This window comes from Polypterus senegalus, chromosome 1 (genome assembly GCF_016835505.1).
Source record: "Polypterus senegalus isolate Bchr_013 chromosome 1, ASM1683550v1, whole genome shotgun sequence".
NCBI lineage: Eukaryota > Metazoa > Chordata > Cladistia > Polypteriformes > Polypteridae > Polypterus > Polypterus senegalus.
The window spans coordinates 129,259,131-129,275,204 of NC_053154.1; the positions used below are offsets into that span (position 1 = coordinate 129,259,131).

The 16,074-nt window shown below is 35.3% G+C and overlaps 1 protein-coding gene across 19 annotated transcripts in view; it reads right to left on the bottom strand.

Moving 5' to 3' along the window:
- The window catches only part of mbnl1 (muscleblind-like splicing regulator 1), a 163,028-nt gene that overhangs the window by 113,660 nt on the left and 33,294 nt on the right, over positions 1 to 16,074 (bottom strand). The gene's annotated exons all lie outside the window — the stretch shown is intronic.

The window sequence follows — 16,074 nt, forward strand, 5'->3', positions numbered from 1 at the left end:
CAAGATAATATAGGAATATATAATATGGAAGCAGACCTGAAAAGAAGGCTCAGTTAAATTTGAACTTATGTGCATAATTGTTCAGTCCCTTTTTTAAAACACTTTTTTTTCTATTCTGACAAGTTTCAAGGTTTAATAAACTAAATAATGTGCAAATATGCTTCTAGGTTCTAAATGATAATTGTTTATATTCCAGCATAACTTTTTTTTAAGGATGAAATATTTATTAATGTTTACATAACATTAATTAGCAACAAACATAATATTAAGTACCAGGTTTCTCATAAAATAAACAGTCAAAAGACAATGATAACAACAGAAACAACAGTAAAAATACTAGCCAGCCCAGCCACCCACAAAATCTGCCCTGTTAAAAAGGTAAAAGGAAAACTGCTTGAACAAAAACTAGGATGGAAACACAGCAGAAACAGATAAGCCCTACAGAGTGTGTTTAGTGAGTCTGTTAAAGAAAACTGTAAAGCACACATGAGAATAAAGGGAGTCTTACAAACTGCATTAAGTTTCTGGCTCTTTCAATTTATTTTTTCTTCAAATGTCCATAGGGTTCTTTCCAGGCACTTATACCTTTATTCTACATCTCACAAATAAGTCAATGATATGCTAACTGGTATCATAAAGTTACACCAGAATATACAATTGATTGTAACGGGGCTCAATAGTAACTGGCATCACATCCAGGTTACAGCATACCTTACAGTACCTAAAGCTACTATGAACGTTTTCAGTGACTCTGTACTCAGTAATGTATGTACACACATGACGTACTACTGTATATGTTTGAATAAATGTATGACTATACATGTTGTGTATATTAGCAACAATATTTTAAATATTACTGTAAATACGGCAACAAATGAATTAACTGAAGTCATAATTGAGAATATTATTTTCTCTAAATTCTGTGATGTTCACTTTTTCTAGCTATTGACTACTTACGAAATACACCAGAAAGGAAATAAATGCATTACTCATGACAGACTTGAGTTAAAGCCACATACAAAGAAGCACTGTGCTGTAGTCTGCCAGATGCAGGTAATGTGGATTACATTCAACAAGAAAAATCTATCCAGTGTTCAAAAATAGGTTTCTCTTTAATGGACCAGGAACATTAGTCAGGAAATTGCTTTGATAGGAAAGAAATAGAACCTTCTTCCATTAAAAAGCCGCATTCTAAAAGTTAGAGCAAAATATTTTACAGAAAAGATAACATTTTACATATTAATCAGCTATAATGTTTTGCCCTAGATTATTTTGAAAATATGATGAATTTAATTAAAGTTAATTATTGGCAACAACATAAATCTCATTTTAAGCTTAAGGGTGCCTGCTTCACATTCCAGTATTATGGTTTTCCTATCACACCTCCAAATGTATTCAGGTTAAGTTGTTTGGCAACTCTAAACTGGCCCTATTTGAGGATAAATGCGTAAGTGGCCCCTGCAATGTACTGCTGACATGTGCAATAATTTTTTCCTGCATTGCACCCAGTGTCAAAGGGTTATGCTTCGGCCCCATGCAACCCTAAATTGGACTAAATAAACCTGAAAATGTTCTTATGTTATTATAAAGTTTTAATCAGTCGTGTTATGAAAAAGGCAAGTAAAACAAACCTACATTGACAGCTACATAGAGGCAAAATATAACAGTGAAAAGGCCAAGAGATGTACCTATACCCCACCAGTCGTGAAGCAAAAGCAGCACTAGCTGCCACAAATTCCTCATTTGCTAATATTTATTAACGCTGACCATATATATATTTGGCAAAGTGGTTCTCTCGCACTGCAAGATCACAGGTTCAGATCCTGACTCAAGCAGTGTCTGATTGGAGTTCACAGGTTGTATTTATTAGATTACTTTGTTTTTCCTCCCAAACCCCAAACACATGCAGATTATCTGAATTTGACACTATAGACCCTGTGTTTTGATTCAGTGGGTTAGAAAATGGATGGATGGATGGAAATTGGCCCTTTGTGGGTGCTTACCTAAGTGTTTCCTGTTATAGACTGGCATGACATGCAGGGTTGGTTCCTATGTTATGCCCAATGCTGGAAAGATATGCTCCAGCCCTATACAACCTTGAATTGTATTAAGCGGTTTGCAAAGTTTAAATTATTATCACTTTTTTTTTAAATCAGTTCCAAGTTGGCTTTATGTACAGTGGTGTGAAAAACTATTTGCCCCCTTCCTGATTTCTTATTCTTTTGCATGTTTGTCACACAAAATGTTTCTGATCATCAAACACATTTAACCATTAGTCAAATATAACACAAGAAAACACAAAATGCAGTTTTTAAATGATGGTTTTTATTATTTAGGGAGAAAAAAAATCCAAACCTACATGGCCCTGTGTGAAAAAGTAATTGCCCCTTGTTAAAAAATAACCTAACTGTGGTGTATCACACCTGAGTTCAATTTCCGTAGCCACCCCCAGGCCTGATTACTGCCACACCTGTTTCAATCAAGAAATCACTTCAATAGGAGCTGCCTGACACAGAGAAGTAGACCAAAAGCTCCTCAAAAGCTAGACATCATGCCAAGATCCAAAGAAATTCAGGAACAAATGAGAACAGAAGTAATTGAGATCTATCAGTCTGGTAAAGGTTATAAAGCCATTTCTAAAGCTTTGGGACTCCAGCGAACCACAGTGAGAGCCATTATCCACAAATGGCAAAAACATGGAACAGTGGTGAACCTTCCCAGGAGTGGCCGGCCGACCAAAATTACCCCAAGAGCGCAGAGACGACTCATCCGAGAGGTCACAAAAGACCCCAGGACAACGTCTAAAGAACTGCAGGTCTCACTTGCCTCAATTAAGGTCAGTGTTCACGACTCCACCATAAGAAAGAAACTGGGCAAAAACGGCCTGCATGGCAGATTTCCAAGACGCAAACCACTGTTAAGCAAAAGAACATTAGGGCTCGTCTCAATTTTGCTAAGAAACATCTCAATGATTGCCAAGACTTTTGGGAAAATACCTTGTGGGCTGATGAGACAAAAGTTGAACTTTTGGAAGGCAAATGTCCGTTACATCTGGCATAAAAGGAACACAGCATTTCAGAAAAAGAACATCATACCAACAGTAAAATATGCAGGTGGTAGTGTGATGGTCTGGGGTTGTTTTGCTGCTTCAGGACCTGGAAGGCTTGCTGTGATAGATGGAACCATGAATTCTACTGTCTACCAAAAAATCCTGAAGGAGAATGTCTGGCCATCTGTTCGTCAACTCAAGCTGAAGCGATCTTGGGTGCTGCAACAGGACAATGACCCAAAACACACCAGCAAATCCACCTCTGAATGGCTGAAGAAAAACAAAATGAAGACTTTGGAGTGGCCTAGTCAAAGTCCTGACCTGAATCCAATTGAGATGCTATGGCATGACCTTAAAAAGGCAGTTCATGCTAGAAAACTCTCAAATAAAGCTGAATTACAACAATTCTGCAAAGATGAGTGGGCCAAAATTCCTCCAGAGCGCTGTAAAAGACTCATTGCAAGTTATCGCAAACACTTGATTGCAGTTATTGCTGCTAAGGGTGGCCCAACCAGTTATTAGGTTCAGGGGGCAATTACTTTTTCACACATGGCCATGTAGGTTTGGATTTTTTCTTCTCCCTAAATAATAAAAACCATCATTTAAAAACTGCATTTTGTGTTTACTTGTGTTATATTTGACTAATGGTTAAATGTGTTTGATGATCAGAAACATTTTGTGTGACAAACATGCAAAAGAATAAGAAATCAGGAAGGAGGCAAATAGTTTTTCACACCACTGTATAGGTAGGTGTTTGTGAGCGTGAATGCTGTAATAGACTAGAAACATGTCCAGTGTTGATTCCTGCATTACACCCAATGAACCGTTGTGATCCTAAACTATAGTAACTGGGCTTGAAGTTATTCTATTATTTTTATTGATTTCAATATTTCATTACTGTGCATATGTTACTGGCAACTAATACTGTGCTACATCTTACTCAGATCATACACCTTTGTCTCTATGACTTGAGCAAAGAATATGGAAGGTATTCCAATGTTCCAAAGAGACTAATGTTAATTCTGTAATTTGTTCAACAAGCAAATTAATAAATACCTGCTAGATTCTCAATTAACTTTTCCACTGCTTTTCTATAGCTGAATTTGTTATTGCTTTTCTAAAGCTGAATTTGTTTTTTCTATACTTAAATAGAATGTATTTTTCCCATTGTGTTATAGTAATTGAATAAGGATTCTTCCAATTGAAAAAATTAAGACAGTTCCTATTAGTGCAATGGTACATATTATCACACAAGAGAATTAGGAATTATTGTGATCCTACAATAATGAGCCTACAACTGTCTAATAAAGGTAAGGATTTCATTCTAATAGGGCATATAGTTTAAACTGAACTGGGCTAATAAGTGCAGACTTTTTTATAACAATACATTGAACCTAAAACTTAAACCAGGTATTATTTGCATATTTCCTTTTTACTACATTGAGTTTTAAGGACTGCGCCGGTTCCTGTATGTTGAGCCCTGAAATGAATTACATTAATGTAGTTTGTCTCTGGGAGGGTACACTTTTAAGAAACTCCATTTGCAGAAGTTAGATACTGTAGGTGTACTTTAAAATGAATTTCCTGGACAACGCCAGGTGCTACTGCTAGTCACAAATACAAATACTAGAGTGGCAGAGCTGTCTGTCTTCTAACCTTCAAATCAAAAGAAAGGCATTGCACTTGTTCTATAAAATATGTTTTGGCTTAATCAGACCAAATATAAATTAAAGAAAACTTTAATATATCAGCACTTTGAAAATTTTGGCTGGAGTGGTTATCAGTAACTTACCCAGACTTTTGTAATATTCACTTAAGAAATATTAACCATATGAACCTGTCATGTGTACAGTGCTTTACACATACAACAGGAAAGAGAGTTTGAAATTGATCAGTAACCTGGCAACAACAGAAGATTCAGTGTGACTCATCTAAAACTGCAGGAAGTGAACAGAAAACATGAGATATGCTACACTTAGAATCACAACTTCAGAATAAAAATACATTTTACATATATAATACACTTTATAAAAATTATTAAAACCTCTGCTCACTGTATGTATAAGAGTACACTTATTCAGATTATTTTATTTACATTTAAAATTAATGAAGCACATTTTGAAAGCTAAAATAAATCTGGAGATTGTGTTTTGCTGGTCTAAAATACTTGTCAAATTATTTGTAAAAACAGGTCGAAGGAAAAACATTCCAAGGATATACACTATGTTCCATATATTTCACATATATTTATTTCCACATTTTAACAATTTCATTATTACTGTAAAAAAGAAATCCTAACGAAAATTTTATCAGAAATCAATTGATTAACATACACATCTAACTGAGGAAAATCATCTTTAAATACATCAAACACAGTAACCTTACCTAAGCGTATAAACAAAGCAATTATACTCATCAGCAGTTACTTGAGACCCTCCTACTGTTCTCATTTTTTTCTAATTGGCCACTATTCAATAACGGTTACATCTCTGTCTGCATTATTTTCTCTAAGTGAATAATTACAGTCAGCAGCTGTAAATACACTATGGTGTACTGACAAGCAAGCATTTACTACAGAATCCTTAGTGTCTCTATTTTAATTCAACTATCCCATTTATTTGTTTTGTAAATCTTGATTTTCATAACTTGCTTAGTTGTAGATTCATGACACGTCACTAAAGGAATTCTTAAAGTTCTCCACATTGAAAGTGGGAATGGCATTCTGACAAAAAGTAAAGTTTAGTCAGGATCAAGTATACTGTTGGAACAGGTTCTCATAAAACGCTTACAAATAACATTGCAAGGATTTGTTTACCTTTCTTAAACCTAATAAACAGCACATCATTTAATAATTAGGAATTCATCCCAAAAACTGTCCAATGCAATGTTCATATGGTTTCTACAAATGATTGTTCCAACATTAATTAAAATTTAATACTGTTTATATATCATAAACCCTTCATTTACAGTTAACTCACAGTTCACTAATTTACAGTTAGTCACTTAAATCAGACTAATCTAGCATCACAAAAACACTTGACAACATTCGTTAAGATTGTCAGAACCAACCAGTGATGTGTAGCTTCCCTTTACCTAAGAGTCTGTACATAGCCTACCAGAAAAAAACAGAAACTCATACTAATAAGGTGGGAAACGACAAACTTCCTACAGAATTAATCTTAGTCTCTACTTAAACTGGTCCAAATGCTTCTTTTAAAATGATTGTTGATTCTATAGTACATTTACATGCTTCTTACATACCAATGCATCATGGATATAAAGAAAGAACTGGGGTATGGATTTTATTAGTAACACATCTGTTCAGTACTGATGCTGCTTGGCTGTAAACACTGCTGACAGTTAAGCAAGCAAACAATGTCAGATGACCTCCACATGAGAAGGGTGAACTTATTTGGTGAAAAACCCTGCTCCACTGAATATGGACTCACATATAAAAGGCCATATTCATGTAACTGTATTATTTTGCTTCCTAGCAGCTCTTACTGGATTTAGGACTCCTTGGTTCCATTAGGAGACCTGGAAAAATAAAGTTTAGGATCCTGCCAACCCACCATAATGCTTATCTTAACTTGAGACCAAAAAGTAATTTTTATCCCAAGCGTCCTTTACACTAAAATATTCACCCACATTGGTTTGTGGATGAGTTCTCTTATCTCCTATTTCTTCCACTGCATTTTGCCATCTTTGAAAAGTTTCTGTTCCCAGCAACACTGTGCAATCTGTCACAATCAACAACAGGTAAACAAGGACATCTGAAACAAAGTGAAATCATACAGAATATATAGCAAAATAAAAGTAAATGCACACTTCTGCAAGATATATAATCTTTTAGACTTGACCAGTGTAGAAGTCCAGCCCTGGACACAGACAGACAGACACCAATGGTTCCAACACACGTTTATTTACACTATGTACAGTTCACAAATCAGTCCTGCACAGCACACAGTGCCCTTGTACCAATCACCCTCAAGTCCAGGCCTTCCAATGTGCCTTCCTTCACCGCCTCCACTCCACTCCTCTCCTCGAGCTTCGTCCTCTTCCTCCCGACTCTGGCTGATAACTGGAGGGGGGCGGTCTCTTTTATCCCCAACCAGACGTGCTCCAGGTGCCCTCTGATGAACTTCCTGTGGCAATCCCTGGTGTGGCAGAAGTGCCCCATGAGCACTTGGAAAAACTCCAGGTGTCCCTGGTATTCCTTGCTCCAGCTCCTCCGGGTGTGGCGGAAGTGCTGATGTCCAGGGTTCCACCATCGTCTGGGCGCCCCGTGGCGGTGGCCACGGGTCCCTTATAGGGTTGAGCTTCCATGCTCAATTCCCGTGGCCCCCATACAAACCAGGGCGGCTGCCCTCTCGTAGTCCGGGGAGGCATAGTCCCTCTCCCGGTCCTTCCAGGCATCTTGGCTGGGCACAGCCCCCGGCTGCCCGCCACACCAGTGTTACTGGAAATGTTCAAGAAGTCTACAGTTAGTTGTCTAAGGTGTAGGAAAGTACATAACAATAAAATATCTATTGTTTAAAATGACTACACAATATATACTGCACAAAACTGAAAAGGATTTCATCAAAGTGTGTTAAACAGAAGTGTATCAAGAAATGGTACTACGGCTCCTTTACGCCAATGGCAATACATATGCAAAATGCTTCACTCAGACTGTGACAGCCATTCACATTACATTCTCTTTAATTTTCTTGCTTTATGGTCATTCTGGTGTGTGTGCATCTATTAATTGATTTACTTATCTACCTATGTATGTATTTATTTTTGTAAAACGCCAATTTTTGCCAGGGAAAAATATAGTTCTATCTACAGGAGAAATAAGGTTAGTTCTATAAAGTTGGATAGATGGATGGATGAAAGGATCTATCTATCTATCTATCTATCTATCTATCTATCTATCTATCTATCTATCTATCTATCTATCTATCTATCTATCTATCTATCTATCTATCTATCTATCTATCTATCTATCTATCTATCTATCTATCTATCTATCTATCTATCTATCTATCTATCTATCTATCTATCTATAGGAGCATTGTAAATTTCAATCTTTGCTCCTGGGTTTCTGGTCTCCTCAAAGATGTTTATGCTAGGTTGCCTGCTGTAAATGAGTATAGGAATATGACAGTGTGGCCTACAATACACAAAAAGCTGCCTTGAATGAAACAAAAAAGTGCAATATTGTATGTGACTTTTGGTACTACTAGTGGCAGTTTAATAGACATAAAATTTGCCATACCTTCTTTAGAAACACTAATATTACAATGAACTGTTACCATAGAATGATCTAGTAAACTGAAAGAATAAGGCCAGAAAATATTTTATTACAAATATATAATTAGTAACAGACAAAAACTATGACCTAGTGGATAAGATATATAGCTTTGGCTCTGTGGCTTTATCCCCATAGTTAAGTCACTTTGACTGCTAATTCTTTAGTTTTACAGACACAGCACCAGCATGTATGCTTTACATTATTTCCCTATTTATTCAAGATACAGTATGATATGTTGTGATCTATTTTAGTTGCCATTTGTAACACATTGGTTTTAGTTGTAACAGACAAGTGCTTTATGGGTAAATAAATCGAGTTACCAAACACCCTCTTGTAAGAATTAAAATGAATTACTACCATGAAGATTTAACTTGCTCTATGGAAACGTTATACTAAAAGCAGCAGAATATCAGTTTTCTGTGAAGCATTAAACATAAAAATAAAGTTGTAAAACAGCCTATAAAAGGAGTATCAATTAAATCAGGGAACTTATGAAGTCATCCTAATATAGTATTTACTTTTTTCCTAGTACATTTGAAAAATTACCAAGTCACATACAGATATCTAACAACCATTCATTAAAATCATTTCAGATTTGCTGGTCTTCTAGCTGTTCATATTTTGCTGAGAAATTTGCTGAGCAGTTTTCAATTTAGTGCTGCAAAATAGGAAGGCATGCATGAGAAAAAAAAAAGAAACACAAAAAAGAGAACTATGAAAAGGTTACTTCCCAGATGGAACTGCTGCACTGAATCCTGAAAAGTGTCACTGTTCTGCTTTATAGCAGAGCATGGGGACACTATAACAGAGAAATCTACACTAGTAGGGAACCTACTGTAACTTCTATCTTGGTATTTATTTTATAAGCAGACTAATCCTATTTATGTAGAGATTAACCATCATACTCTGAAAATAATGAAAAAATTATTTCTTTATCATGTATTTCTTAATTAATTAATTTGAGAATAAATTTACTGAGGGTGGCACGGTGGCGCTGCTGCCTCGCAGTTAGGGGACCCGGGTTCGCTTCCCGGGTCCTCCCTGCGTGGAGTTTGCATGTTCTCCCCGTGTCTGCGTGGGTTTCCTCCGGGCGCTCCGGTTTCCTCCCACAATCCAAAGACATGCAGGTTAGGTGGATTGGCAATTCTAAATTGGCCCTAGTGTGTGCTTGGTGTGTTTGTGTGTGTCCTGCAGTGGGTTGGCACCCTGCCCGGGATTGGTTCCTGCCTTGTGCCCTGGGATTGGCTCCAGCAGACCCCCGTGACCCTGTATTCGGATTCAGCGGGTTAGAAAATGGATGGATGGATACATTTACTGAATAGTGGGAAAGAAAATGCTGGTTCTAGATGAGTGATGCAAATTATCAATACATTGTACATTTTGCATTATTTAACCAGGTTGAGCAGATAGTACATCAACCAAGTCATTCTTCTAGGAACTGTGAGCAGTGTGCATACCACACCATGACAAGAACTGTTTAAGCACAAGTGAAATACTGTGTTTACAAGATCTCTATGCATTTACCTGCATGCTTATTAAAATTCTAGAAAAGTGGATGTTGTCTTGCCCTTAAACCTTCATTGACTAAGAAATCAATTCAATGTCTGAATTAAGAATCAAAATACATTTCATGGCTTAACTCTCAAAACCCAAGAGGACCATTCACTTATTTTCAGGCTAATCCTAATGCAAGTGTCTTTAAAATATAAATTTAGCAAGACAAAATTTTTCTGCAGCAAAACAGACTGTCACCAGCTTTTAACCAATCCAACCTCTGTACAAAAAACAATAATATGATAGTAACACTTGCTATAGCTAATTGGAAATTAAATTCTATATTATATAGCTTACCAACAAAAGCAATAACATCTACTCACAACAGTAAAACCAACAGGTGATTTAGTCTTCTCTCTGTGAAATATATCACTTTGGGTTAAACACATTCCCTATGCATAAACAACACCTACTGTATTATTTGGGCTCCATACTAGTATATCTCAGCTAACAGAAAAATATTTTAAACAATTAAAACCACTATATAAAAGTGTGAGTTTAAGATTTTTCTTGCACAAAGACAGAAGATGTTGTGGAAAAGAGAATGGAGGCAAAATTGGACACCACAATGAAAAAAATCCCCACCATCCCCTCCAGGAGAAACTCTTGAAGCACTTTTAGCCACAGGCTGATTCCTCCATGGTGTGATAAAAGCACCTCTGGGTATCTTTTCTGCTATCTGGCAAATCAAATGCTTCTTCCTAAAGTCCCAAACTAAATGCTTCTATCTATCTATCTATCTATCTATCTATCTATCTATCTATCTATCTATCTATCTATCTATCTATCTATCTGTCTGTCTGTCTGTCTGTCTGTCTGTCTGTCTGTCTATCTATCATATTATTTGTCCTCTGAGTTTGTATCTTTGTTATTTTATGTTTCACACTAAAGAAACATAAAAAACATACATAAGAGTCATAAACTTTCTTGAAACTTTCATTAATCTGGGGACAGAGGATGCATTTTCTCTGTTAAACTTTAAAAATTTCGTTTTTATGAATAGTTCATGCATGCAATGTACAAAACTGAAAACAAAAGGGACAAAATTATGTCTATCAGCCCTATTATATTTGGAATTCAACTCCATGATCATTAAAATGCATGTTAATGACAGCATCTTTTATTCACACTATTCAACAGCAGCAGATAAGCCAGTGCTTTAGTTTTGCTTTGTCCTTTTTGGAGCCTTTCTGGAATTTAACATTTGATATTTTCTTTTAGCTATGAAATGGGCACTTTGTGGCTTTAATTGTTAGCATCTTTTAAGATCACACATAGGTAGTCTTGAGTTAGGAATGCCAAAGAAAAGGATGCTACTACAAACAACAGTATTTACAACTGTTATGATTACCACTATTTATGCAAAACAGCATTCTATCATGTTACAGTAATTAAAAATAAAAAAATGTACAAGTGTTCAACTGTAGATGTTAAAAATGGTATATACATTATATATACTGTACAACACAAAATCATTTTAATAAACTCTAACTCTACATTTAGAAAAAGGCATATATCATTGAACTGTAGGAGCCTAACTCAATAATAAAACTAATACCATCTTATTTTATTCAGGTCAAAATACTAGGTCTCACTAGTTGTAATAACAATACTACTGGCAAAAAAAGTTGGTTCAAAGATGAGTGACTCATGCCAAAGAGAATTCATTTTACAAATTTGTGCAGTCATCTTGAAGGCAGATAGATGCTATTGTACTATTGAGGTGGAGATGTATCTGAAGAAAGTACTGTTGGGAAAACTTGTAACATTCATTTCGAGTGTTCCTTCATTTTGAATATTGCATTTCTACAGAGGTAATAAATGTTGCCAAGATTAAAAATGGCTTTGCAAAACATGTAATACAAGTTTTAAAACGGAGTGGTGAAAAAGTTTTTGGATGTTTAAGCTGATATGAGTTGTGTGCAAATGTGGGTATTTGAAAGATGTGGTATATAACATATACACATCAAAGTCCACATAGCTCTCATTGATTCTGTGGAGAGAAAATAAACCAAACATCAAAGTATTGAAGAACAGCTAAACAAAGAAACAACTGAAAACCAAAATACTATATGTTAGAGGGTATACGCAACAACAAAATAACAGAAGGGTACCATAAAAAAACTATAAAAACTTGGAAAAATAGGCTGCTTCAGCTCAGTTCATTTGACTGGCAACCTGCTTGAGGTTAGCTTCTACATTAGCTTTTACTACTACTTCAGCTCCTGCTCCCATGCATACAAGCAATAAGGCACCATGTTCTTTTTACAGAAATACTTATATTAATTATATACCGATTATCAGCAGTTTTGCATTTCAAAAAACTTTGGTTCGCATTCTGGGAATAAGCACTGTTTCAGTAAGTCTGTCAGAAGATCAAGACAAAGAAAGTCTGAAAGAGGAGCATAAACTTGCTTAAATCATCTATCAACAATGTATGCCACCAGTAATTTTTTTAATCTTATATATTATTTATTTCCCATTAAATCTGCCTTTAACTTCATCTTTTAGTTACTGTTTTTAAAATGGTACTGCTGCTCAGTACTCACATAATCGACAAAGTTAGGGATGTTTAATTCAACTTTATATCATATTCTGTTGTTCTCACAATGAGTTCTATGCTGGTTAAGATGTCCTGTTTTTTTCATAGTATCTCTATTGTCTGACTTTCTGGTTCTGTTTTAAATTTCTTACAGTATACCATATGATTTAATTTTTATTTCTTATGCATCTAACCTGCAATCCATTCTAATAATTACTACTGCTTTATTTTTATGTCTCTCTCTGCCTTCAGATTAACCTGTCTGCCTTCGAAAGATGAGCCTGCTAGCTCCCACTAATATGTCTCATTTTGTTGATATGTGGAAACCGATCTAATGTTTCCTTGCCTAAAAAATTGCTAAGCTGAAACATTAACTTTACGTTCTTACACTCTTAGCCCAATAAGCATTCTGGTATCTTTCCAAATGTTTGAAACATTCCCAAGTGCAAGAGAAGTAGAAATACAACAATGGGTGGCAATAGATTGATAATTGCCTTATGAAGCAATAAACAAGTTGGAAGAAAAACAAGGCCCTGTGATTTTTAACAGGCCCAAAAATGCATCTGAACATTTGGCATGAAACAAGCTTACAAACCACACAAAGTTAACTATGAAGTATCCCCTTTACACTTTTTCTACAACAAATAACAAAACAAGATTAAATAAGAAAAGACATTGCATGTTGAACTGGCATAACCTTTTTGTTACTGTTTTAAGTTACCCTGGTCTTCATCTCCCAACAAGAACTTTGCAACTCACATTACATTTGTAAAATTATTCCATCCATCCATCCATCCATCCATTTTCTAACCCGCTGAATCCGAACACAGGGGTCTGCTGGAGCCAATCCCAGCTAACACAGGGCACAAGGCAGAAACCAATCCAGGGCAGGATGCCAACCCACCGCAGGACACACACAAACACACTAGGGCTAATTTAGAATCGCCAATCCACCTAACCTGCATGTCTTTGGATTGTGGAAGGAAACCGGAGTGCCCGGAGGAAACCCACGCAGACACGGGGAGAACATGCAAACTCCACGCAGGGAGGGCCCGGGAAGCGAACCCGGGTCCCCTAACTGCGAGGCAGCAGCGCTACCACTGCGCCACCATGCCACCCCTATTCCTACCATCATTGTTTTATTTGGTTATCTTTACAACTCCATTCATTTGTTATATTTTGTAAAGGTAACTGGATCTTTTGTTTTCAATTATCATAATGACACTATTCACAAGGAGAAAATAGGTCTAGGGCTAGATCAAACTGACTGACTTTCATGAAGGTCCTTTACCTATCAGACGTTTATCTCACATTGCATATACTGGATTTTTAAGTGTGTCAATTTATTAATGAATATGCAAAGACAAAGCACATATGATGCTCTCTATGATTTTCTTTTTTGATTATTGCCTTAAATTTATATACTGTATTCATGCCAACTCTCTCTCCTGTAGCAGAACTAAGAAAATAATGAATTGAAATGAAATTGAATAATCACTGTTATTAATTATTTTCACTACTCTGACCCACAAATGTCATTTTTAATTAGAAAATTAATTTCACAACTCTTTTTGAGCTTAATATGCATTTACTTTTATTTGCGATTGCTGTGAATTATTTGGTCCTAAATCTGTACAATGTATATTGTATCATGTAGAGCATTTTTAGATGTCTATGTTTCCTTTAGAAATAATTCTAATTTATTTTTCCTTTGACTTTTAACATATTACATACTTGGCTATGTAACGATGTACAGATCAAACCATTTACATATGTGTAGATTTGGTTCAAGAAATGTGAGCTTACCAATTACACTTTTATTTCACAATTTTTTTAATGTTATTTTCTTCTTTGTCTGGCTAGATTAAGGTATAAACAAACATGCTATAGTTTAGGGCCTCACAGTCTGAAGAGGCCTGTCAAAACTTTTATTTATTTATTTTTTTCAATGTTACAGTTTTACTTACATAATATTACAGTTCTAATGAAGCAACTTTTCCTCCACCCCCACACAGGTTTGTTTAGCATATCGATAGCATTTAGTTGTTACACAACCTTAGTTTTGTAACACTAGCCATGTACATGCAACCTCTACACCTTGTTACAGCCAGCCCTGTACTTTCATTAGAATTACTATTGTTGGTCAGACATGCAAGTAAGAACTTCACTGTACATGACACTGACCCATCTTAATTTAAAGATATTACTTCATTTATTGCCTCATGAATTAGTTTTACTATAAAAGCAGGAGCTTTCTACATAACTGGAAACTGAGTTAATTCCCAGGGCACTGTATGTATGACAGGAATCAGCCCCGGAAATGGCACAAGACCATTTCTGAGCCAATTCCTTTATGCACCCACACTTACACTCACACAAGGCCATGCTGAGATGTCAAATGAAAACCCTGCACATCTTTGGGAATATAGCAGGACATACATAAGAAGAATATGCAAACTCCACAAAAGACAATGAGCATTGATTTGAAAATCAAGACAGTGGATTAATGAGGCAGAAATACTAACTATTATGTCTCTTTGCCAAGACAAGTATTTATTTGGAATGTTAAAATCTATCATTATTGTGTATATACCACTTTTCTGTACAAAATGACAGTGTTTATAATAATTCTAAAATTTAAGATTTGTCCAAACTATAGTGAAAGTGGGCATATGTAAAATTCTAGAGCATAAAGCAGCTGAGTGACTAATTTTTGAAGAAGTATCCAACATATATGGGGGAAGGCATATGTAAAAATTGAATTGGATTTGAAAAAGGGTTGACTGCATTAAATTATTTTAAATGTTATTTTTTTCATCAAATTGTTTAATATAGTTCATATATATTGTTTTTATAGTGAAATAATGGTTTAAACGAAAATAATAAACCTGCACTGTTTGCATTTATATATTGCTCCAAATAGAAACAATGCAAAACTCCTGTGATAAGACGTGATAACAGATTGAAAAATAATTCATTAGAATCAGCTCAATAATCTCATCCATTAATAAAAAATATAAAGGAAAATAAAGTTTTGCATAGATAATACAATAAACATATAAACATAAACATGACAAAACATATGCGCTGTATTCTCTGTTACATTACTTAGAATAAATGCCTGACATCCTACTCAGCAGAAATGGAATTTCTTTTTACGACATAGCTCTATTTAGAAAATTATGCAAAATATGCTTTTTTTTAAAAACTGAACCAGCTAGCTGAACTAGGCCTTTTGATACAGAATTTTATAAGATATAAACATCATTTTTCTCCTTTTCTGCACTTTCCTTCAATAGTTTTCAAAGCAGAATTTAAATAATAACATTTTAAACAAATGACATTAATAATTGTTAACAATATATTCAACAGCATCAAACTAATACTGAAGGTCAATATCAGCAAAGACGACTGAAAAGCAAATCTAAATTAATATTCAGAATCATTATTCTTTAAAAGAAAATGCCACACTAATTCATTCTGCTAATTTAATAATCAGGAAATAAACTAGGCTTTCTTTGCTTTAATAGAGTTAACAGAATTAAAGTTCATATCCTCAAAATTAAAAAAAAGCAAACAGCCAAGGCTTTGTGTCCTTGCAGCTTTAGGGGAAAGATCTCTGCTAAATTCTAT